The sequence below is a fragment of the Podarcis gaigeae genome, assembly GCF_964106915.1.
Source record: "Podarcis gaigeae genome assembly, chromosome: 14".
Classification (NCBI taxonomy): Eukaryota; Metazoa; Chordata; class Lepidosauria; order Squamata; family Lacertidae; genus Podarcis; species Podarcis gaigeae.
Genome location: NC_139690.1, coordinates 27,331,371 through 27,357,771, shown reverse-complemented (window position 1 = coordinate 27,357,771; position 26,401 = coordinate 27,331,371). Strand labels below are relative to the sequence as shown.

Here is a 26,401-nt window from a genome sequence, read left to right as displayed (position 1 = left end):
TTTTATGCGACCCCCAAGCCAAGGAGATAAGGAACCACACAAACTTTAGAATAAATCTGAAGGCAGTCCTGTATAGGGAAGTTTTAAAGTGTTTAATGTTTTGTTATGTTTTATATAAGTTGGAAGCTGCCCAGAGTGGCTGGGGCAACCTGTTTTATATATGTTTTATATAAGTTGGAAGCTGCCCAGAGAGGGTGGGGTATAAATAATAAAATTTATCATTATCATTATTATTATTAAGCAGGATGTCCCTATTTTCATCAGATAAATGTTGGGATATGAGACATTTTCAAAGTCTCTGAGAATGAGGAGAAAAAAGCAGAAGATTCTTTCTCAGGGGAGCAAAAATATCGAGAAATGAGAGGTCCTGTTTCAGCACAGCCCTGCTTGAAGGCATTTTTCCCCCAAATGGACCTTTCACTTCACACACAGAAGCTGAACTGTTTGCCAACATTCCGAGTCCGGCTCCTTCCTCCATCAAACAATATTCCTTGGCATCAAAAGCAGTTTGGTCAACAGCAGGAGGTGGCTCATTGGAGGCAGTAGCTGGTTTTTAGGTGATTCCATTTGGAAACATTTGCAGAAAGCCTGCATGATTTGACATTTCACACGGCTGTAAAAGAGAGCAGATACCAGCCAGCTCTGGAGAAACTCATCTTGTTTACTTGACTGTATCTTTGGGGAAACAGCCATCAGGCAAACCCTTTTTTTTCTGAGAGATGCACAATCAGTTTTGTGTTTACTCGTGGAGCTGCTGTGCAAACACCCAGCAATGGATGAATTAAACAAACACGCAGCCTCCAAAGTCGACATAATCAGCTTAAATTCAGAGGGTAATTACAGGAGTCAAAAAAAGCTGCGCCACAGCAGAAAGACAGGTCATCGAGGAGCAACTCCAGTGTCGACAGAAATATAAGTCAGCTCTGAAAGATGACCTCGGGAGCTGCAATTAATGCCCCCCAACGGTTAACAGTTACCGAAACCCATAGTGCAAAGCGCTCCCGAGGAAAACAAACAGAAAAGTTGGCACCCGTCGAGGAATTTAAGCTTAAACCTACAAATTAAAAGCATCTCGAGAGCCAGGGCGGGACCCGAGAACATAATGTATTCCAGTCACTGGAAAGTCATTGACACAAAATTCAAAAGCGAAAAGCAAAAGCCATCTGTCAACAGCAGAGGTGATGCGAGAATCCTCAAGGGCACCTGGGGAAACCAAGCCCTTCTTGTGTCAGCTCCAGGGTTGTTGTTCTTTCTCTTTTCTGTTTACTTTTTCCTCGGCTGCGACCTGACAGGAAAGAGCCCGAAGGGGAGAAAAAGGAAGATTTAGAGAGAAGTGAACAGACAAGTGAACTCCGACAAAGTTGCCAAGGGCAACCGAGGTCTATTACAACCAAACACACACACACACACACCCTATTAAATTCTCACAAGGAAGAAAAAATAATCCTGGTTAAGATGGAGGGAAGATTAGGGGTGTCAAGAGGCTTGGGTGGTCTGGTTAGAGTCATAATTTATTTACTTTCATTTCATTTTATTGCATTTATTTCCCACCTACAGTATATTCCTCCTTTCTTCCAAGGAGCTCAAAGTGGCGGACATAGTCCTCTCATGCCTCCTTCATCAGACCCTCCCAGTGTCCCTATTTTCCAGGAACATCCCGGTTTCTGATTTGATCCCGGAATGTCCCGCTTTTCCTTAGGACGTCCCTATTTTCAATGGAGAAATGTTGGAGGGTATGGAGCTATCTGACCCCCGAGCCATCTGAGGGCAATCCTGTACGGGGAAGTTTCTAAATGTTTACTGTTTTATTATGTTTTTATATATGTTGGAAGTTGCCCAGAGTGGCTGTGCTATACGGGTGGGGTATAAATAGTAAAATTATCATGATGGAAGGGGACGTCCCTATTTTTCATCGGAGAAATGTTGGAGGGTATGCTTTATTTTATGTCCACAAAAGCCCTGCAAGGTAGGTTAGGCTGCAAGGGACAGTGACTGGCCCAAAGTCACACAGCAAGCTTCCTGGCCAAGTGGGGATTTGAACCCTGGTCTTTCCTAGGCCCTAGTTTGACACTTTAACTCCTACACTGCACCAGCTCTGTTTTATTGTTTATGTTACTTCTTTTTTTTACTCTGAATTTTGTTCGAATCCCATCCCTTAGTTTCCATGAGCATCTCGACTGAAGTGGAAAAGGCAGCGTTGAAATTTTAAAACAAACATTTGAGAGACTCCTGGAGCCAGCCAGGCCTGAGGCTCTCTTCTTCAACGTGTGAAGAGCTGCGGGAGGCCCCCAGCCAGTCACGCCTGGCTCAGGAGATGATCCATTTGAACTTTTCCCCAGCAAGCCCGTGATCTCAAACCCTCCCCAAACTCATATCAGTTCTGTTTGCAAGTGCATGGATAAGAGGAGGAGAGAGACCTGGCTGCAGGATCTAAACAGAACCCCTTTTAGTCAAGCATCCTAGTCTCACAGTGGCCCCATTCGCACGATACATTTAAAGGACTATGGTACCACTTTGAACAGTCATGGCTTTCCCCCAAAGGATTCTGGGAACTGTCAGGGCTAGTGTGGTGCATACTCCTCAACCATCCCGATTTCCCTGGCACACCCAGGAATTGCAGAAGCCATTCTGGCTTCTGATTGGATCCCAGAATGTCCCATTCCACCCCCCTCCAGCACCGCCTTCACTGCCAAACTTGGGGAAGAGGAGCAGCTGGCACTGGAGTTTGCTGTGGTGCCATGGTCTCACACAAGTCAACGGCCTCCTGTGAGAGTGTGGCACCGAAAGAAGTGCCTCCTGACTTTCAGACTAGGACCTGGGACAGTCAAGGGTTCAAACCCCACTCAAGCACGGAGCTCCCCTTGGGCCAGTCATTTACTCTCAGCCTAGCCTACCTCACAGGGTTGTTGAGGGGATTAAATGAGGGAAAGATTCATGAACATCACCTTGAGCTCCTTGGGGTGTTTGGGGGGGGGGAGAGAAGTGGGGTGTTAAATAAATAAATAAATAACAAATAAGAGTGCTGAGAGTTGTCAGGAACCCCAATTCCACAGAGTGGTTCAACATTTGTTTCCTCTTCACTGGGAACTCTGGGAATTGTAGCACTGGGAGGAAGAATGGGGGCGCCTCCTGACAACTTAGCAAACTGCAGTTCCCAGAATTCCTTGGTTGGAAGCCATGACTGTTCAAAGTGATGCTTTAAGTGTGTAGTGTGAATGTAGCCACAGTGGCCAGCCAGATGCCCACAGGAAGTCTCTACATAATTTTAGACATCTTTATCATGTCCCCTCCTTACTTGACTGGAAGCTGCCTAGACTGGCTGGGGCAACCCAGTCAGATGGCCAGCATATAAATTATTATTAATGTTGTTGTTGTTGTTGCTGCTGCTGCTGCTGTTGACTTCCCCTGACCAAGCTACAAAGGCCCAAAAGTTGTGCTCTTTCCTCATAGGGGACTTGTTTCAGCCCTTTGACCATTCTGGTGTGAAGAAGAAGGCTTCTTTCCCCCACCTTATTTATGTATTCATATCCCACCTTTTCTTCCAAGGAGCTCAAGGTAGCACACCTGATTCTCCTCCTCCTCAGTTAATGTCCACAATGGCCCTGTGAAGTAGGTTAGGCTGAGAGAGGGAGGGTCTGGACCAAAGTCACCCAGTGAGCTTCATGTCCAAGTGGGGATTTGAACCTGGCTCTCCCACTTCCAACGCCAAGACTCTAACCACTACACCACACTGCCTTTCTGTCCTACCCTCATATACCTTTGCAACCCTTTTACCCAAATGAGCCTCAGCTTCCTCACCACCACATCCAATTCTGCCAACCCCTGATTTCAGCCATATTGCCAGAAATCCAACATAGGCAGAAAGGAGCGATCTGCATCTTACTGCAATGCAAACATTAACATGATTGCAGTTTGTTCCGATGGCACTGATATGATAGCGATACACATCTGAAACCGGTTCGTATTTGCAGAGTAGACGTGCCCTGGATCACAGCTCTGATCCTGGGAGACAGTGTTCTGTTCCACCAAAGGCAACCACTACTGACAATATATAGCCCCCAGGGCAGCGATGGATATGTTTGTGTGATCCCACACAGGTTACACAACAAAAGCTTCAGAGAGAAACACAATTCCCTGGGGAAGAAAACCCCAACAAACGTGAACACCCTTTCAAGCGTAAGTGGTGATGCCAGCAAACCTAGTATTTCCTCTCAGATATAAATCACGGCAGCCAAATTAAGTAATGGCTCTTTGCAATGAGAGTTCAAAGGGAAGGAAGCAACCTAATTATAAAGCAGCTGAGATTTACTGTTGGTTAATAAGAGCGTGTTCACGGATGCTCTGAGATCAATAGCTTTCTCATGTTCTGCCTATCTTCCCCTCCCAAACTCCACATCTCAACAGCCAACTCTAGGCCACAATTATTGCATCTGAAGTCTTTTCCCACCATGGAATGTGAGTTGTTTGTCTTGCGAGTCAGGCTGTGACGTCAGAGAGGGCATTTCATAAGCAAAAGCCAGCTTTCATAGAATCATAGATTTCGAAGGGACCCCAATCTAGTCCAACCCCCCAACAACACAGGAATCACATCTAAAGAATCCCTGACAGATGGGCAACCAACCTCTGTTGGAAAACCTTCAAGGTGACAAAGTCCACCACCTTCTGATGTAGTCCATTCTGCTGTCGAACGGCTCTTGCCTCCAGAAAGTTCCTCCTAAGATTTTGCCGGGATCTCCTTACTTGTCATTTGAGAGAGAGAACGGGATGCTTCCTGGCAGCCTCTGCCACTGCTGTCATCGTCGCTTGGGACAAGCGCTGGCTCATCCTCCTCCCTGAGCTCAGCACTTATGGCGCTGGCAGAGGAAACAGGGACATCCCAGGATCAAATCAGAAGTTGGAATGGCTTTCGTAATTCCAGTATTGTCCCTGGAAAATTGGGACACTTGGAGGGTATGCTACCCCTGCCCCCAATACCAATAATCATAATTCTTTCAGGAATTGAGACCAAATCTGCATTTTCTTTCTTTCTTTCTTTCTTTTTTCATGTGTGTCATTGAAGCACATTCCCTTTCTAAAATAAATAAATAAATATTTATTTAAATTCAAATTCAAATTCATACTTATATTTAAATTCATTCCATGCCAATCTCAGAAGCCCCACCCTGCTTCCTGTGGATGGGGCCCACATGCAGCCAGATTGCAGATGCAGATTGACAGCTGAGGTGCCTCAATGGCTGATGGCAACTTGGGCTGAGCCATAAGGAAGCTGCCAGCCTTTCACACTCCTCCCTCCCCTTCTGTTTCTCTTTCTCTCTCCGCTCCCCCCCCCCCCGCCTCCCGGCACCCTCACTCCTTGAATGATGCTTGTCTCTCATCATCTCCTTCTATAAATAGTTCCAGGAAAGATTGCACATTTGCCGACTTGGGGCTTCTTCACTTTCTCAGGCAGGGAGGCTAAACATACCCGAGAGACGCCACTCAGAAGGCCTCTCGCCCGCTGCCAAGTTTCTCTCTCAGCAGGCACTCGTGCTGCTCCTGCCCATCAAGTCCCAACTTGGCAGCTGTGGGGTTGGCATCATTGCCAAGCCAGTTCTGCGAGGCGAGATGATGCCAGGGTGAGCTGTGCTTGCAGCCACCATCCCTGGAGTTCAGGCGCTGGAAGATGTGTAGAGATGCACAACGTCCTTCTTAAAATTCTTCTCTTCCTGGTTTCTGATTTTCCCAGTCAGTTTCGCCATTTCGGCATAGTCCATCATCTTCATCAGCCATTCCTCTCTGGGTAGAACTTTGTCTTCTTTTGCAAAAGATTCTTGCATTGCATGAGACAGGACAAGATGACCCTAGTGGACCCTAGTGATTTTTTGATTCTACCCTATGGGACTTCTCTGCGTAGAACTTGGTTGGTTGTCTACAAGCCCAAACCAGAGAACCTCCAAAATCATTCCTTAACCTCCTGAGATCACGCTGACATGAAAACAATGGCGAGGCCATCTTGTGAGCCTGGAGAATCAATATTTGTCTTTCCCTCTGCCAGACCAGGCAGATTAAGAGTTTGTTGACATGTAAGCTGAGTGCAAACATCTTCACAAAAGGCTGACACTTCTTGATGGGGGAGGGAGCGCCCTTTGTCGATTTTTTTACCCCATTTCCTTCTTCAGAAAGCAAACAGATGCTGGGCAGATGGCACCTCCTAATTGGTCTAAGAGAAGGGAGGCCACAGAGGGATGTCTGGAAGTTGCAAAACCTTTGTTTGCAAGCAACAGAAGTTCCTTGCTGGTGGTTGTTGTTTTTTTTAAAAAAAAACATCTTCAGGAAAAGTGAAACCTCATATGCATGATTTGTTTATTAAATAACAACGATAACTTTAACCTCAAAGCAGTTTAAAAACCTCAAGGCTGATTTTATCTTGTTTTTAATTTCTGACTTTTATCTGTAGGTTTCGGGTGTATTTTATGTCAACTGCTCAGAGGTTTTTACAATTAAGCAGCATGCAAATTCTGTTAGATAAAATGAATGAATAAATGTGAAAGAAGCATTTCTTTTTATGACCATGAATGTGGTGAAGGAAATCCCCACCACCCCATGATGCTATTTCAGGCTTCTAGTGCATTCCCATGTTGTTGGACTCTAATTCCCATCAGCCTCAGCCAGCATGCCCAGTCTCCATGGATGATGGGAGTTGTAGTCCAGCAACACCTGGATGGGGGAGAAATTCACAAGTTTGCTTTTGAAGAGGAAACTATCTAATTTGCATGTATGCAATATTAAAGTGGAAACACAGCTATCCTTTAACAGCCCCAGTGCTCTGTGTTTTGCAATGCATTTCTCTAGTCAAGTAATGCGTGCGAAAATGCATACTCTTACTTAAAGTGTGCATAAAAATACATATAATTGTGAAGATAATATACAAAAATGCATTATTTTAGGAGAAATTGGGTGATATTCAACTAAGCTTTACTTAGCATAGACTCAATTAAGGTCTTAAATAAGTTAGGTCCATTAATTTCAACGAGTCTGCTCTGAGTAAAACTGAGTTGAATTTCACCCAATATGCTTTGCAAAATAAAAATAAAAAATGTATCTATTAGGCAGAATAGCATGTACATTCAGATAAATATTGCAGGGGTTGGTCTAGATGACCCCTGAAGTCCCTTCCAACTCTACAACTTTATGATTTTATGAAATTTGCACTAAGACACTGTTTTTCAATGGGGATCTTTAAAAAATAATAATTAACTATTTGACAATGTGAGGACCTGAATTTGAAGTCAGAAAAATGAGAAATGGAGAAAACTCAAATTGGACAGATTCAGGCATCCCTAATCCATAGGGATCAGACATTTGAAGGCAGCCCTGTATCGGGAAGTTTTTAATGTTTGATGTTTTAGTATGTAACATCTATGTATTCTGTGAGCCGCCCAGAGTGGCTGGGGAAACCCAGCCAGATGGGCGGTGTATATAATAATAATAACAATAATAATAATAATAATAATAATAATAGAAGTGCGTCAATTGGATGCAGGGCAGTGCTTTAGCTGCCCAGAGCCATCAGCCCCTCCTACTGCTTAGGGAACCCAGAAATGGCCAGTCACTTACTGGAAGCACAGTGGGAATTCACTGGGCTTGTTGGAGCAGAGGAGGAGCAATGTACCAGGCCTGCCATTTGCCTTCTTCAACTGAATGAGAGGAATTAAACAGTTACATGTTTTGATTAGACCACACCTGCCTGGAAAAAAGAAAAGAATCGTCATCTTCCTGGCTTGTTTTCAGGGCGTTGACGGGCGCCCTTTCTATCCGAAAAGGAAGCTACAGCCATCTTATGCATCTGAAGGTGGCAAAAGCGCCAACATTGACTCAGGCTGTTTGTTGAATGGGTAAGAGGAGGAGAGAGCCCAAGGAGCCTTGTTTGTTTTATAGCTGCATCAAAGAAGGTTTTGGCACCCAAAGGAAGATTTTGACTTCCTTAGAAGCACAGCCACTGTTCGCAGGAGCAGCTCCAGATATAGAGAGCATCAGTCAAATGAGCACATGCTCCTTGGGAATGCTAACTGGAGAGGCGAGTGCGAATTCAGACGCAGCAACTGGTGCTGTCCTCCCCCAAGTCAAGTTGTATTGGGTCCTTGAATAGGCATGGGACTGGCTTTGGAAAATGGGAGTTTCAGTTCAGATCAATAGGGCGAGCAAACTTAATCTACGCTGCTCTGCAGAATGCCCTGTCTCCCCATGAGACTCCTCAAGGAGAAATGCTAGAGAATTCAGTGAAAACAGAAATGGGAACAGAAATTGTCAATATTTGCTTATTCGTCCCCCATCCAGAATGGAAATCAGCCCAGTAAAGACTGGATGGTTGTTGCTTCCAATCCACAAATAGTGGCCTGATTTTGCTACAATGAAAAATGAGATAAATGGCCAGTCACTCTCAGCCTAGCCTCAGCCTAGCCTACCTTGCAAGGTTGTTGTGATGATAAAATCGGGCAAGGGAGAACCATGCAACCACCTTGAGCTACTTAAAGGAAAGGTGGGATATTAATACAGTGGTACCTCGGGTTACAGACGCTTCAGGTTACAGACTCTGCTAACCCAGAAATAGCACCTCGGGTTAAGAACTTTGCTTCAGGATGAGAACACAAATCGTGCTCTGGCGGCGCGGCAGCAGCAGGAGGCCCCATTAGCTAAAGTGGTGCTTCAGGTTAAGAACAGTTTCAGGTTAAGAACGGACCTCCAGAACGAATTAAGTTCTTGACCCGAGGTACCACTGTATAGCAAATGAAATAAATGAAATGGGAAAAAAAATGCCTGCAACTGCTCTCAATCTGGGACCCCATGGTTCTGGCCCAATGTAGGCTATGCACCTAGGTATTCCTCTTTATCCCAATAGGTCACAGCAAACCAGGTGATACCCCTTGACCCCTATCCAGCAGCTCCCATGCAAGGAAATGAGCTACCACTGAACAAGTAGAAGGTGTGCACTTCCTAGCCGTAGACTCCGCCTCACCTCGCCCTGATCCTGCATCCTCCATCCCTGACGTTTGGATGGAAAGCGGAAGCTCACCGCAGCTCAGCAAGCATCTCCTGACTGCCTGTCACCCCACCAGGCAGCATTATCATCATCCTTAAATTTATTACTCACCCTTCACCAGCAGGTCCCAGGACAGGTTAAAATTTAAAATTCAGAATGAAAAGCCATAGAAACATAGGTTACACAAACCATTTCCATCCCAGCTGCTCCTAAGAAGAACTGTAACTTTTAAGAACCAGTGCCTAAGCTTGCATTTCCCCCCTTCTCCCTCTCCATCCCTTTTTCCTTATGTGTCATGTCTGCTTGGGGCACTGTGGGTTTAACCATGGAGCCTAGGACTTGCCAATCAGAAGGTCGGCGGTTCGAATCCCCGCGACGGGGTGAGCTCCCATTGCTCGGTCCCTGCTTCTGCCAACCTAGCAGTTTGAAAGCACAAAGTGCAAGTAGATAAATAGGTACCGCTCCAGCGGGAAGGTAAATGGCGTTTCCATGCGCTGCTCTGGTTCGCCAGAAGCGGCTTAGTCATGCTGGCCACATGACCCGGAAGCTGTACGCCGGCTCCCTCTGCCAATAAACCCCAGAGTAGGCCACAACTGGACCTAATGGTCAGGGGTCCCTTTACCTTTAACTACACACAGCACACACAGCCGCCCTGTACCTGCCATCCTGCTGGGCCCGGGAGCAAGCCCAATTTCACAGCACATTTGTCTGTCCCTCTCCTGGAAACTGACCCCAATGCGCTCACAGCCTCTCTTTCCTCTTTCCCACCCCACGACTCATTTCTGCCTCTCGAAATGGTGTTCAGAAATTCATACGGTAATTTACAATGAAGACATTGGCGCGGTGACATTTACAGCAGACCTTGCACTCATTAAGACAACCTCATTGCCTCATTAATTCCATTTTTCAGAAATTATGTTCCTATTTATGCACCGCGGCTGTGCCTCCTGCATTTCATATCGCGCTCCTCTCTGCCGGGGAAAGCAGCGCTTCCGAGATCCCTCCCGATAAGCAATCCCAGTGACCTAGAAGCAAAACAATTATTTTTCTGCCTCTGCCACTCGTTCCCACTCACCCACTCGAGATAAATAAAATTAATGCAACGGCGTCTGCCACGGGGGCTTCGTTATTCCAAACAGCCTCCGACTCCTGCCATAATTGCACCATAAATGAGCTTCCTCGGTGACAAGGCCACCGCGCTGGAATTCTGAAGCTGAAATGTGCACATTTGTAGAGCTGCTGATTCACACACATGTGTGTAAGGCTGAATATCGGGAAGCTTGACAGCCCTTCTGCCACCCATATGGGGACCCAGGGAACAATGTGTCAGATGGGCATAGAATCATAGACATGTGGAGTTGGAAGGGACCCCCAAAGGACATCTAGTCTAACCCCCTGCAGTGCAGGAATCACAGCTCAAGAATCCCCATCTAAACTCTGTTTAAAAACTTCCAACGAAGAGGTGACTCCACTGTCAAACAGCTCTTCCTAATGCTTAGTCGGAATCTCCTTTCTTGTCATTTGTTTCTGTTGGTACTGGCCATGATGCCCAGGCTCTTCCTCCACAGTTGGAATCATGGAATCATAGATTTTTCGAGTTGGAAGGGACCATGAAGGTCATCTAGTCCAACCCCTGAAATGCAGGAATCTTTTGCCCGATGTGGGGCTCAAACCCACAACCCTGAGATTCAGAGTCTCATGTTCTACCAAGCAAGCAATGCTCCTGATTAACAGTTGCTGGAAACCGCAACAGGGGAGAGGGTTCTTGTGTTCGAATCCTGGTTTCGGGTTTCCCACAGGCATCTGGTTGACCACTGTGAGAACAGGATGCTGGACAAGATGCCCGTTGGCCTGATCCTGCAGGCTCTTATGAAAGCATGGGAACCAGTCTTGATCTTAAATATACTTGCTTAACAGCAACAAAAAACACAGCCTGTTTTTAACCCTGACAGAGAGCATTTGCTGAGCAAGAGAATTCTGAGCTTCCCTTTTCACGAAATTTCCAAGTGGCCTGTCTGGTGACAAAAGCACACAGCTCCTCATAGCTACGCAAATAGCAACTCTTTGTTTGCGCTGTTTGCTCAGCTAATATTGACTCTCCAGCCCGACACGGCTGCCATTGAGTTGGGCTATTCACCATGATGTTTGACTAGCATTAGAACAGGGCTGCGATAACACAGAGCACAACAGGGAAACCAATCCATCAGACCCATGTAGGATATGGTGCCATAATGGTCCTTAGGATGGGCGGGGGGTGAGAGCGGTGCAGCATGGGGGTGGGACTTGCTTGAGTATAGCTGTTGGGTTTCATGCTGGCATGGATGCTCCCCGCTAGTTCAAACAACCACAGGTTGTGGTGGCACCCTGCTTACCCATGCAACACAAACAGCCAGAAATTGACGCACACTATTAGCCACAACCAATATCTATCCTCAGGGCCGCTGACGGGGAGGGTGTGGGTGGGGAGACAGAAAGTACAGATTTACTGGGAACAAGCAGTCCAGAAGGAGGCTTTGAACCCCAAGACCTTCTATATGTTTTCAGACCTTCCAAGTGTCCCTATTTTCCAGGGACACTCCCAGATTTACAGAAGCCATCCCAGTTTTTGATTTGATCCAGGAATGTCCCACATTACCTTACTGCATCCTATTTTCATCGGAGAAATGTTGGAGGGTATAGAGTTATCTGACTCCTGAGCCATCTGAAGGCAGCCCTATACAGTGGTACCTTGGGTTAAGAACTTAATTCGTTCCAGAGGTCCATTCTTAACCTGAAACTGTTCTTAACCTGAAGCACCAGTTTAGCTAATGGGGCCTCCTGCTGCCACCGCGCCGCCGGAGCACAATTTCTGTTCTCATCCTGAAGCAAAGTTCTTAACCCAAGGTACTATTTCTGGGTTAGCGGAGTCTGTAACCTGAAGCGTCTTTAACCTGAAGCGTCTGTAACCCGAGGTACCAATGTACAGGGAAGGTTCTTTTAACATTTAATTTTTTATTATGTTTTTGTACATGTTGGAAGCCACCCAGAGTGGCTGGGCCAATCCAGTTACATGGGGGTTATAAATAGTATCATCATCACCATCATCATCAACATCTCTATTTTCATCAGAGAAATATTGGAGGGTATGTTATCTAATTCCTAACAAAATATATACAATTCCAAAGGCTCGCTCCTCCACTGTCTCCCAAGACAGATGAAAGTCAACCAACAATGTTGACACCAGCAGGATTTCCATTGGATGCTTTTCCCAGCCACTTTCCCTGGAGATGCCAGGAACCAAATCTGGGATGTTCTCCATGCAAAGCAGAGGCTCCATGGACGGAGAGAAGAGAATCTCCCTTCCCAAGCACTGTAGATTAGAGACCACATATTTGTAGGTTATTTAGCGGCAAAGTAGCAATCACTGCATTACTCTATTTGGATTCATTTGACGGCACTGGGCCTGTCAATAATGTTTGCGCACTTCAATATTTCATGGCTGAAAGCCCCGCTGATTTAAACAGGGTTCACTTCTGAATAAATAAGCAATACATTTGGACTGCCATAAAACCTAGTAAGATTTTGGGAGCCTCTGGGCTTCCTTATTTATTTGGATCGCCCAGCAGTGGCAACATTTCCTGGCTTCAGGGGGAATGAGGGGCATTGCTAAGAAATAGGTCGAGTAAACAGATAGCCGGGATTCCTGTGTTGCAGGGGGCTGGACTAAATGGCCCTTGGGGCGCCTCTCAACTCTACGATTCTAATAAATAAATGTGCTTGCCAGCATTTGGAAAGGGCATGGCTGGAATAAATAATGGCCCACCACTCTAAGTTGGTGGATGGGGAGATGTTCACTGTACACATATTCTTCTTCCTATCACTGCAGATCCCCAACCCCCTCCACGCGAACCATTCTGATGCTATCAGAAGTACAAGAATCTTTTCTTCCAATAAAGAAGGAGCATGAAGCTGGGGTTGGGGAGGGCAAAAAGCCATCATTTTTCATCTAGCGCCACCTTCTGTTTGAATTTAAGTACTGGCTTTTTGGGGGACCAAGAGAATCTCCACAGTTTTACCAGTGAGGTGTGAGCGCCTGCTGGTCCCCTCCTGGCCAATTTTTGGTCGCAGCGGCAGCACTGAGTCCCATTCTAATAGAATATTGAACAACTATCATGTCTCCTCAACACAAGAATTTCTTCAAACATATTCTTCCCGCCCCTCCTCCCATGCACCGACTAAATTTATTCTAGAGGTTCCCCCAAACCTCCAGAGCAAATCTGGGGAGGGCACAGGGGGAGGAGAAGGGGAAGTTCCATTGCACAAGCGGAAATCCTTGAGATGATGGGATACACTAGCTGGATACTGCCCACTGTGTTCTAAAATGGTTATAACCCCCACCCTGGGACCATTGAATGAGCTGTGAAGCTCATTGTGTGAGCTTGGGCCAGTTGCTGTCTCTTAGTCTAACCTACCTCACATGGCTGTTGTAAGGATAAAATGAGGAGGAGGAGAAGGTATGTATGCCACCTTGGGCTCGTTGAGGAAAAGGTTGAATATAAATGTAATACAGTGGCACCTCGGGTTAAGAACTTAATTCATTCTGGAGGCGTTCTTAACCTGAAACTATTCTTAACCACTTTAGCTAATGGGGCCTCCTGCTGCCGTCACACTGCTGCTGCGCTATTTCTGTTCTCATCCTAAAGCAAACTCCTTAACCCAAGGTACTATTTCTGGGTTAGCAGAGTCTGTAACCTGAAGCGTATGTAACCTGAAGCATATGTAACCTGAAGCGCCTGTAACCCGAGGTACCACTGTATAATATAGCTGTTTTTGGACTACAGTTCCCATCATCCATGACCACTGGGTCCTGCTAACTAGGGATGATGGGAGTTGTAGTCCAAAAGTAGCTGGAGACCTAAGTTTAGGAAACACTGGACTAAATAACTTTATGATGGTAAGAACTGCTTGACAGTGAAGCAGACTCCCTCAGAAGGTGGCGGACTCTCCTTCACTGGAGGTTTTTAAGCTGAAGGTTGGATACCTGTTCTGTCATGGATGCTTTAGTTAAAACCCCTGCATTGCGGGGTGTTAAACAACCCCTGGTGTCTCTGAAGTTCTGTGATTCAACCTGTTTGCCTCCTGCTGATTTTACCTTCCCTACAAAATTTAAGAGGGTGATCACAAGGCAGTTCAAGTTCTGGCATTTAGACAAGAGGGGAAGAAAACAGCTGGCTGGGACTGATGGAAGCTACAGCCCCAAACATCTGGCGAGCACCAGCTTGGGGGAGGCTGCTGTTCAGGTATCCCTTCTTTCCTCTCTCCATCCTTGTCAGACCCAATTAAGGGATCTTTTCCTTGTGAAAATGACTGTTTGATGCCCCTTTCAGCGAAAGTCTCCTTCCCTGTGAAGAAAAGCTTTTAAAATACTTCTGACATTTATCTCAAAACGAGATTTATTTGATTACCAAAACGTGATATATTAAACACACACACATAGACACACACACCTCTTGGCAGATCATTATCTGGCCCAGTTCTTCCTGGGTTTTCCTTTTCTTGGCAAAACATAATGAATTAAACATGAACTGAGCTGCTAGAAGCACTCTCTCTCTCTCTCTCTCTCTCTCTCTCTCTCTCTCTCTCTCTCTCTCTCTGAACAAACCTCCAGCAAAAATAAAAAAAATGATATAATAAAGAAATACCTTTACAAGACAAGCAGTATTGTCATCCTTAGGGGGGCTGTGAGATCTAATCACTTTGACGCAAGCCGAGCTCCAGGAGGGATATTGAAAAGGCACGGAAGAAATGTTAAGAACTTAAAAGGGGGCAAGGAGGAAGAAAGCCGAAGACTGAAGCACAGCCTGTAAACAAGTCATGGAATCATAGAACTGTGGAGTTGAAAGGGACACCCAGGAGTCATCTAGTCCAACCCCCTGCAATGCAGGAATCACAGCTCAAGAATTCCTGACAGGTGGACACCACCTCCAATGAATCATTGATTATGATTGATTATGTAGGACAAGGCTTACCTGGAACTCTCCCCCCCCCCCCAATATTTTATTCAAGTTGGCACCCCTGGACTCCCAAGGCAGACCGTGGAGCACTTTGTCCCTTGCAGGATGTGTGCATGGGTCTTGTAGTGTCGTGCTGTTCCCATTCCACAGTAATGACATCAGTGGGTTTATGGGTCTGTAGCCTGCATAAACATCACCTGAAACACACACCAGTCAAAGGTGAGCCTGTGGGGTTGGGTGTGTACACGGCTGACTCAATGGAGACCTTTCTCTTGCCCTTTTTCATAACTGCTTATGGTAACAAATAACAACCCCTGTATTTATGCAAATCGCCTCCCCCAGTCCTTTCTTCTCCTCTTTAAAAGGTGGCAATAAAAATCCCGGTTGTTTCCCCCCCCCTTCTCGGTTTTTTTTGCCCCTTCCGTTAACTGAAATCATACATTCTGTTTGCCCAGAGTTAACCATTAAGCGAGGACAATTCTGTGTACAAAACGTCTGCTCAGATGCATTTTACGCTTAAAAAAAAAAAAAGCCAAACCCAATGACACACAAAGAGTTAGTAAAAGTTGGGCAAATATTGGCTTTGGCAGAGTTTGCTGTTTGTATCAGGAAACTGATTGGTGTTATTGATTGACAGATGGGACCCAATGTTTAGAAAGCCGGCCGCCCCGCCCCCCTCGGATTCTCTGAGGTGTTTGGGCAAACAGGGGCCTAATGCTGGGCAAACAGAGCGATTGCAAGGAGAGCTGCCTGGGGTGTTAGCAGAGCAAACTGGAGGGCTGTGCAAACAGCTCGGAAGGAATGTGGACAACCTTCACGTAACCTTTGATGTAGCCACTGATCCTTCGCAAGGTGGAGGGGGAAAAAGTTTGAACAGGGAGCGGAATTTGAGAGGGATCAGCAAGGCAGCAAACACCCAGAGCATGCAAATGTTATCCGGGTGAGCTGGCAGTGGAGGGCTCCGTGGAATTTATCTTCCTCCAAATCCTTAAATCCATGAAGCAATAAAAATTAACTGAGGCTTCCTGAGAGGCTCCCCACCTCCCTGAGTCATCTCGGTGTTAACATAGCCACATGAGAAGAGCCTGCTGGATCAGGCCAGTGCCCCATCTAGTCCAGCTTCATGTTCTCACGTTGGCCAACCAGGTGCCTGTTGTAAACAAAATCTGCCCTTATTCCCTTCTGGGGGACACAAGAGCCCTTACAGAGTTCTTTGTAGGTTCTCCATCGGTAGGAGAAAATAACAGAGGCCAACCAGAGAATATTGAGAAGCAAAGCAGCTAGTAAGCCTGATCTTTATTGAACTGTTGCAACACGCAGGAGAAAGGAGGACCCAGAACAAAGGTATGCCTGCCCTTATATAGACATTTTAAATTGCCCGCCCTGTAGCCCAAGACCACCCCACAAAACATCACACATACATCACAGAAGTAGCCCAAGACCACCCCCACAAACACCAGCTTCTTCTTGCGTCCTTAAGAAAAGCTACTTTCCAATTGCCACCCACTCAAATTTGAGCAGACCCTGCAGACCTGCCCCAGCAGTCCCAACCCAAGGGAAGCGAGTCCAGCAGGGGATGCAGCACACCAGTGGTGACAGTGAGCAGGGGATGCACTACAGACATTAGGATTAGCTCACGCGTGCAGGAAAATTGCCAGGGGATGTAAGCTTAAAGTCCCATTTTCTGGGAAGAGAATGGCTCAGGGGTAGAGCATCTATCTGCCCTGAATAGAAGGCTGCAGTTTCAATTGCTGGCATCTCCATTCTCAGAAGACCTCTTAAGGCATCGTACATTCTTGGTCTTCATCCTGAGCTTACAGATAGGCTGCGTTTTAAATGGAAGGGTTGCATTTTGCGCTCATTATAGCTTGCTCTTGCTAACAACCGTATTTGCAGTGCAGAGATTAGCCGGGCCTTGTTGTGTGGATAGCAAAGTTAATCATTGTGAGGGAGGAAGAGAGGAGAGGGGTAAAGAGCAGCTTGAGGCCAGCGCTTGGATTACCTGAAATGTCAGGGTTGCGTTTAACTAGGAAAAGCTTGATGGTCCTCTTATCCTTTCAGAAATTGCAGGGGATAAACATTGCAATGCAGATAGCGAAAGAGGCCTCCAGTGAGAATGAGGCAGATTAGTCAAGAGGTTAACATTTAAATGAATAATCGTTGAGATAGTGGATAGGTCTCATTTTTTTTTCAGGGCTAGGAGCCAGTACAAAAAGAGCCTGCTGGATCAGGCCAATGGCCCATCTAGTGGGGGGGGGGCTGTGACCAGATGCCTGTGGGAAGCCTGCAAGCAGGATCTGTGCACAAGAACCCTCTCCCCTCCTGTGATTCAGGAGCATTGCTGCCTCCTACTGTAGAGGCTGAGCATAGCCATTGTGGTGAGTAGCCATCAATAGCCCTCTCTTCCATGAATTTGTCTAATCCTCTTTTAAAGCCATCTAAGTTGGTGGCCATCACTGCCTCCTGTGGCAGTGAGTTCCATAGTTTAATTGTGTGCTCTTCAGTTACTGAAATGAGGAGTGGAGGAAGGAAAGTGGTCCCTTATTGAAATCTACTAAACTAATTTCAGATTTCAGCCACATCCCACCCTTCAAACAACAAGAACAACAACAGTACACAAACTCAATAGCTTGCAGGAGTGTTGTTAGGAAAGTGGTGCGGGGTCCCTGGAGGTGGAAAACAGATCTGACCCACATGTGTGTAATTAACATAAGAAAATGTGGGTGCCTGGATTCAAAAGGCAGGGCTCTGCACACTCTCTAGGGTGAGAGAGCCTCCAGCAGAGTAAAAAATCACTTTCAGAGTGGAAAATAGGTTTGCATATCCCACTTAGTCTGCTTTAAAGCTCTTGTCTCCCTCCCTTTACCCCTCTCGTAATGACCAGACCACACACTGTTAAGTAAGCTTTAAATGCTTAACTTACTAAATCCAAAGGTCTGGTTCATGAGAACACAGGTAGATTGCTCTTGTTTTGGTGCTAAAACAAGGACAGATTACAACGGGTCAAGATAATGTTTGAAGAACCAAGAATGTGATGATGGCATTGGAGGATTTTAAACAAATGTCGGACAGTCATCTGTCAAGGATTCTTTAGCTGCAATTCATTGCACTGAAGAGGAGATTGGACTGGATGAGCCTTGACGTTCCTTCCAACTCAACTACGGTTCTCGGATCTTAAAGACTGACAAACGTATTGTGCCGTGTGGTCCCATGTGCCAACAGCCGAGTGTTTCTTGGGGGTGGGGCGAGATCTTCCTTAACCAACCCCTCCCACGCTGCCCCGAACTTAGGAGGCACAAGCCAGACAGGTTCAGGTGCCGTCAAAGCCAGTCGAGATGGATGAAGGCATACAATATCATCACATGGCCCCATTGTCCAAATAGCATTCAAATCGAAATTATCTGATCGTAATCCGAGGGATCTGTTTATGAAACATGCCGTGGGAGATGTGTGTGCAGAGTGTGTGTGTGTCAGTGGAAACAGAGGCTCCATGGTAGCATGATGCCCCCTAGACAATGAACATGGGAAAAGCACCGTCTGCATTGTCACAGTGGATTAATAAGTGACTTATATGTACGTTGAACCATTCATCAAACCCGCCGGCCAGCCATTGTATTGACTCCAAAGCAAACAGACGGTTTACTCAACAGAACACCGTTACTCCTGTTAAGAGGGATAATGACATTTTAAGCACATTGTGTCCAGCCTTGGGCACTTTACCTCTTGACTACAGCTACTGTGGAAAGGAGCCTTTGGATTTTGCTGATATGGCTGGCAAAGACTCCCTCCCCTCTCCTGCAATGCTCTTTGGTTTGTTTGTTTATCTGCACGATATTCCTTTTTTTTTTCCCAGTGGGGAAAAAAATGGGAAACTGGTTGAAACTGAAATTCACAGATGCCAAGAACAGAAAAACAAACAAATTCAGGCACTGATTCTTAATAAGCTACATAATATATCCTATGAATCTTTTTAAGGCTGTGGTAACTGATGAAGACCCTCAGGGAACAACGGTGTAAATACTCATTCCCCAGCCCTTAAATGTCACCAGAATTCATTATAATTCCAGATTTGAGATCACTTTCACTCATTTTTAAGGAACATTTAAATCTTGGAATTCATCCCCCTGTGCCTGCAGTTTATCCCAAGATTTGGGGATTGGGTGTCTTTGAACCCTTTTTGTCCTCGGGGCTATTATGGGAGTGATGGATGGGGGAGAAACCCAAGCCCTCCTGGATCAAGAGGGCAGCCTGTTTGCTCTCTGTCAGCAGCATGTTAAAAGCCACGGCCCCCCCTGAAGGCCCGTCTTGCCGATACGATGTTAAGCCAGCATCCTGTCCACATATAGAATTACAGGGCACTTTATATCGGAGCAACAGAGTTCACCCTGTGTTCCCCGAGCTCAGTTTCCCAGCCTCCCATCTCCTCTTCAAAGGCACAGAGATAAATGCAGGATGCAACAGGGACTGGGAGTATTCACGCAAAAGAGGACGACGCTTAAGAAATTCGTTACATTAACATATTGTTATGAATATTGTTTTGTTGGTGTGTTTTTTTTAAAAAACTGTTCTCCATCAATTAATGGGAAAAGAAACTGCCTTCCAAAATGATCAAAAGGGAAAAAACATTTCAGTGAAATTCTCATCGGTGGGGTACCTCACGCTTACCTTGCTTTTGAGGTGACCAAGGAAGGAGTTGTGAGGATGGGTGAGACCAAAGTTTGATGAAGTCTGCATTTAAATGAGAGGTGATCTAATCTGCCTAATTATGCAAATCAAAACACCTTCCTTCAAAAGTCACAATTCTTTGAATTTTGCAACGCAGTTCTTCAGCCAAACAATGCGTAGGGAAATGCATCTACCAGAATAAAACGCATATACATATTAGTGAAAATATCAGAAAATACCAGGAGAAATTGTTTTGCAAAAAATGCACGCAGTAAACAAAATTGCATACAAATCAGGAGAAATTCATGCTGAAACAATGAATAACTTCCATGAGAACTTACCGTTTATTGGCCTCATCCAGCAGGCTATGCTTATGTTATTATGATGGGGAAGCACCAGTCATAGGACTTGATATGTACCATTTTCCAAATGCCCAATAATAACACAGTGGTACCTCGGGTTACATAGACTTCAGGTTACAGACTCCACTAACCCAGAAATATTACCTCAGGTTAAGAACTTTGCTTCAGGATGAGAACAGAAATCGCGCAGTAGACGCATGGCACAGCGGCAGCGGGAGGCTCCATTAGATAAAGTGGTGCTTCAGGTTAAGAACAGTTTCAGGTTAAGAACAGACCTCCGGAACGAATTAAGTACTTAACCTGAGGTACCACTGTACAGAGGTAGTCTCCACTGTGATAGCAGGGCCAGGGTGGGAGAGTGCTAGAGCTCTGTCAGTTAAAGGTTCGTTCTGTGCTCAGATGCATAAACTCAAAGAATTCTGCTATAAATCTGCTTAAAGATAATGTATTTGTGAGACAAGAGATGTGTGTTTGCATGTGTGCATGAGAGAGAGAGAGTGGAGCTCTGAGTAGCTCTTGCCATCCCTAACCCATACAGAACAGTCCCTAACAGGGGCGCCGACTTATAAAAAATATTGGGGGGGCGGGGGCCCATACCGACTTATAAAAAATATTGGGGGGCCCAAGACCTCCAAACCGCTGCTGCTGGGGGAACGAAAGGGGCGAGCCCCGGGCTGCCCCGACCTTAAGTGAACCTGTGAGGGCCCGCCCTTTGCGGCAGCCGATTGGCTGCCGCCGTGGGCAGTGAATATTAATGAGCTAGGGGGAATCCCCGCTTCTCGCGGGGCTGGAGTCAGATTGTTGATGGGTTGAGAGCCCGCAACCCCACCCCCTCTCTAGATCGGGAGTGGCTTTGTTTTAACTCATTACTGAATGTATTTTAAAAGGTAACTATCGTCAAACAAGGAAAATAAAAAATACCAACATAATTTTGTGATTTTACAAAGCATAATATAACTAATAATTTTCTTAAATTATTGGGGGGGCAGAACCCCCCCAAACGAATTTTTGAGGGAGCTCGGGCCCCCTCAGGCCCCATGGAGTCGGCGCCTATGGTCCCTAACACCCAGCTGGCTGGCTGTGGACAGTGATTGTCCTGATGACAGACCCTTGTCAGAGAGAGACCGACCTTTGATCACTTTCTAAAATGGCTGTCACAGCCTCAGAAGAAGGCCTGACTGTGGCCTTTCCCAACCCGGGTCCTTGATAATCCCCTCCATTAGGCCCTCCAATCTCCCTCGTCCTGGGTTACCCATTAGCTGCTTGTATTTCAGAGTGCTCAAGCAGGCCAGCCATTGCTGCCCAAAGAGTATTTGCAACCAATCTCTCAGGCCTCTCTCTGGTGCCATTAGCAGCGGCTTTCATGACAGCTGTGGGGAACAGGTGCTTGGCTTTTATATTTAGCTGCCAAACCCAATTATGTCTGTGAAGAGAGTGGCAGCACCCTGAAAAGCAAAGAGGCAGGGAATAAAGACTCCCACTGCCCTCAGAGAATCCTGGAAACTGTAGTTTAAGGGTGCTGGGAATTGTAGCTCTGTGAGGGGTAAAGTACAGTCCCCAGGATCCTTGGGTGTGTGGACTTTAGACATATGGGGTGTGCACAGCCTGGGATCCTTGCAAGAAATGGTTGCTCAGTTCATACATATGGCTGTTGATCAGCTGTATTTTGAGCATCAGGCAGTGTATTCTCACCTCTGCTTCTGAGATAATGTTGGCATATGCTTTCCAAGTGGCAAGGGGCCTGAGCGAAGAAGGCCCCGCCTGTCCGCAGACATGTACATGTTGTGACTCAATCCTCATCGCTACTTAGCATCATAGAATTGTAGAGCTGAAGGGGGCTCAAAGGGTCATCTACTTCGCCCCCTACAATACTTGGGGGGAGAGTGCCAGCGAGCAAGCCAACAGCGAAGGGGTGAAAAGATGCCCATCAATGAAGTCTAAGACAAGGGACTTCCTGCATTGCAGGGGGTCAGGCTAGATGACCCCTCAGATCTCTCCCAACCCTACCTTTTTACAAGTCCATGATTTCTGCCCTTCCCATCCCTATGCCACAGTTTCCAGCAAGCAAATGCCCATCTTCTAGCATTTCCTAAGCAGGCATTCCAATATCCATTTAGGGTTCTTCCTGCTGTTGGTATATTCACCCCACTCCCACTCTGTGCCTGACAGGCCAATTCTCTCACACATCATGCCCAAAGCCCCAGGGGAAAGCTAAGTTATTTTTTTTCTTTTCTTGGTGGTGCTACTCGCAACAGAAGCCGTCAATTGCTCATGCCCAGATCTTCTCCCGGCTTAATCTTTTAAGTGTTTGGGTTCTGCAAAGGAGTCGGAGAATTCAGCACTTAACACCTTAAGAGGAAAGAGAACTGCAGGATGGCTTTCCGCCCCCTCCATTGGAAAGTCTATTTAAGCGGTGTTGACACCCACAGCTGAAAGATGAGATTGAGGCTGGGAAATGGAAACAAGCTGGGAGAGGGGGTCTTATTATGGGCTACCAAGCCAGACATCTTAACAGCTACTCTCTAAGAAAACATTTGCCCACCTGGCATCTTACAGATATTTGGATTTCATTTCCCATCAGCCCCCTTCTGTTGACATCAACGTCATAATCATTTTTAGCATTTATATCCCACCTTCTCCTCCAAGGACCTCAAGGTGGCCTCCACAGTTCAACTCTCCTCATTTAATCCCCACAACAACCCTGTGAAGTAGGTCAGGCTGAGAGGCCCAAGCTCACCCAGAGAGCTACATTGCCCAGTGGGAAGATTTGAACCCTGGTCTCCAACATTCTAGACACCCCCCCCCTCTCTTTTTCAAGACCTTCCGGATGCAGCACAGTTTCGTGAGGGAGTTGAGGAAACAGTCGGCCCAATTCGGCTCAGGATGAGACGCCAGCCCGCCCACGGCACTCTATAGAAGGCACAAGGTTTGTTTTATTTATTACAGTGGTACCTCGGGTTAAGTACTTAATTCGTTTTCGTTCTGGAGGTCTGTTCTTAACCTGAAACTGTTCTTCACCTGAGGTACCACTTTAGCTAATGGGGCCTCCTGCTGCTGCCGCGCCGCTGCTGCACGATTTCTGTTCTCATCCTGAAGCAAAGTTCTTAACCCGAGGTACTATTTCTGGGTTAGTGGAGTCTGTAACCTGAAGCGTATGTAACCTGAAGCGTATGTAACCTGAGGTACCACTGTATTATATTTATATCCCACCGTTTCTCCAAGGAACTCAAGGCAGCGTGTACACACTTCAACCATTTATCTGCACAACTTTGTGAGGTAAATTAGGCACAGAATAGAATCACAGAACCGTAGATTTGTAAGGGGCCTTGAGGGTCCATCTAGTCCAACCCTCTGCAATGCAGGAATGTTTCACCCAATGTGTGGCTCAAACTCATGACACCTGGGATTAAAAGTCTCATACTCTACTGACTGGGCTAGAGATAGCATGAAGCCCAGGGTGGACTTTGTGGCTGCGAGGGGAATTTGAACCCAGGTCTCCCAGGCCCACCACGCAGGTTCTCCTGCAGAACCCGGAGGGTGCTGTATGAAGTCTAAAATGGGCATACAGTGGTACCTCAGGTTAAGTACTTAATTCGTTCCGGAGGTCCGTTCTTAACCTGAAACTGTTCTTAACCTGAAGCACCACTTTAGCTAATGGGGCCTCCTGCTGCTGCCGCGCCGCTGGAGCACGATTTTTGTTCTCATCCTGAAGCAAAGTTCTTAACCTGAGGTAATATTTCTGAGGTAGCGGAGGCTGTAACCTGAAGCGTATGTAACCCGAGGTACCACTGTATATAGGAAGCTGCTGAGTCCTCCAGAGTCAGGCCTATCTAGCTCAGTATTGCCTGCACTGACTGGCAGAGGCTCTCCAGGGTTTCAGACGAGGGATCTCTGCCAACCCCACCTAGAAATGGCATCAGGGATTGAACCTTCTTCATATCAAGCAGATGCTCTCCCACCAAACTGCAGCCCTTCCCCGTGCTTGGCACTCAAGAACAGGGTTGTGTTGCCGATGATTTTTGTCATATTGGGAGGGAGGCTTAGGAAAGGAAGAAGAATTCCTTTTGGTTTGGTTTTGTCACTGTCTGAAATGGTTCAAATATTTCTGGGGCGCATATTCCTGCCTTTGGGAAGAGTATTTATATAAGAATGCATATTTATGAGACTGTCATAGATCAAGAATACTTTTTTTTTTTAAGGGAGATGCAATTATCTTCTAAAAGTTTAGCTTTATTTTCATGCTAATGAACACGTCGGGTTTTCTTCTTCTTTTTTTTCCCCCCAAGACAGCTAATTGGCTTTGTGCTTTATCCGCCAGCCTTGGCTGCCTCATTAAGGGCGCCTCAATTTGCACGTAAGCAAATTCAAAAGGAAGCTTCTTTGCTTCAGGTGGATGTGTGTGCTCACTTCCAAGGGACGGACACACACACACACACACAGCAGTAAAAATATAATGCTTCCCAAGCACTTCCCACCCCTCTGAAAAGCAAATTATTTTTGAAGGAGCTCACAGGAACCTCTCACTGCCAACCAGAAGATGTAAGTGAAGCAGACTCATTAACACACACTAGAAACCCAACCAGAGGCCATAGGAGAGCCAGTGGTGGTGTAGTGGTTAGATTGGTTAGTATGAAATGGGGGAGAGGAGGACCATTAGAGGTGGTGTCACAACACTTTGGTCCTCTGCAGTTTCAGAACCATCTTCAAAGGCAGCCCTACATATAACGCCTAGAGCCCAGGCCCAACAGTTAATCTGCCAAGACTGAATTCTGCCTAGACTCTGTAGGTCAGCTCTCTGAAATCTGCCCATCATTCTCGCTGCAGCCTCCTGGCAGAATTGATGAGAGCCAGTGTGTCGTAGTAGTTAGAGTCTTGAACAGGGACCTCAGAGACCAGGGTTCAAATCCCCACTTGGCCCTGAAGCTCATTGGGTGACCCTTGGGCCAGTCACTGCCTCTCAGCCTAATCTACCTTACAGGGTTGCTGTGAGGATTAAATGAGGAGGGGAAGAACCAAAGGTGGGATAGAAATGTGAAGAAGAAGAAGAAGAAGAAGAAGAAGAAGAAGAAGAAGAAGAAGAAAGTGTCTTCATTGCCTTAGAGGATCAAGGTCACATGGAGATATTCCACTGAGCTTTCATCTCCCAGGGTCTCTGCCTGTGCAGAATTTTTCAAAAAGAGAGAGGTTTGCTTTGCCATGAAGTAGGGTTGCCATATTTCAAAAAGTAAAATTCCTGAACTTTTTTTTTAAGAAGCCCCCAAATTTGTTGCGCTTCCTTGGGGAAACCTATCCCAAAAATAGTGATTCAAAGCTTTTTGAGCTGTTTCCACTGCTTTTTCCATCACTTCGCCATACATTTGGGTTTCCCCTGACATTTTGCTGATTCAGCAAAATTCCCGACGCCATTTTTACACCCGAAACCCAGGTCACGTCAGGAAAAGCCTACATGAACATAATTTCCTACAGAGAAGCAAAACAAGTGCGTCGTCACAGTCTTTCCTCACTGGCTCTTTAGGGACAAGCTGCCGCATACCGAGCCAGACCATTGGTCAGTACTGTTCCACACCGACTGGGCAGTAGCTCTCCAATGGGTCCTCCCTAGTCCTACCTTGTGATGCCATCGGAGATTCATCCTGGGACCTTCTTATACTGGTACATGCCATCTCAATCTCTGAGTGGCGAGAGAACGCAGGGGCTCCAGCCACTTACCCAGGTTCAGTTTCCCTGGAATGAGGAGACTTATGTACTGAAGTTCCCACCCTGGGCCAGCAGCCGGATACTGTAGATAGTTTTCACTCAGGTCCACATATGCAAATAAGGGATCGAAAGTGACGCTCAGTGATTGGATAGTTACAGAAAGTGGTTACTGTTGCGTTGTAGTGGAGCTCTATATAAGCAGGCTGGCTGAACCCTTCAGTTCAGTTCTGTTCTGGCCTCTGAATAAACAAGAGCTGTTTGAAGAATCCCTGTGTCGTCTGATATGTTCAGCCACAACTTAACAGAGACTGTGGTGTCTTTAGGATATATGACTTTACTTATTCATATATACAACTTGAGAATAAGCTGGAAGGGCTCATAGCACTACCCCCCCCCCAGCAGAACTTGCTTCTCCATTAGTTGCAGCGTAGGAGCACAGAGCAAGCAGGTCTCTACGGCTCCAGCTTCCAAGCCGTCTTCCAGCTCACACGCATCTACTCTGGCTCTTGTTCTTCTACCTAGAAGCTAGGTGAGAGGGGTAGAGGAAAGCCCACCCTTTTGCCTGAAGGGCATCATCACTCAGTTACAGGGCATCATCACTCAGTTACAGCTCTCCCAGCCTAGCTAATTATTTTGGGATGCTGATGAGGACACTTATGTGGCCA

The 26,401-nt window shown here is 46.3% G+C and overlaps 1 long non-coding RNA gene across 2 annotated transcripts; it reads right to left on the bottom strand.

Annotated features, from left to right (window-relative positions):
• Positions 1-204: 204 nt before the first annotated feature.
• Positions 205-25,762, bottom strand: LOC310831974. 2 transcript variants are annotated; one of them, XR_014558077.1, is made up of 4 exons: positions 25,648-25,762; positions 22,286-22,354; positions 7,597-7,722; positions 205-1,285 (listed from the first exon to the last, which is right to left on the bottom strand). It is a non-coding gene; the product is annotated as an uncharacterized lncRNA (long non-coding RNA). The 2 variants fall into 2 exon arrangements; XR_014558078.1 differs by lacking the exons at positions 22,286-22,354; positions 25,648-25,762 and adding an exon at positions 14,701-14,972 and having other exon boundaries at positions 7,597-7,726.
• Between the last annotated feature and the right edge of the window lie 639 nt (positions 25,763-26,401).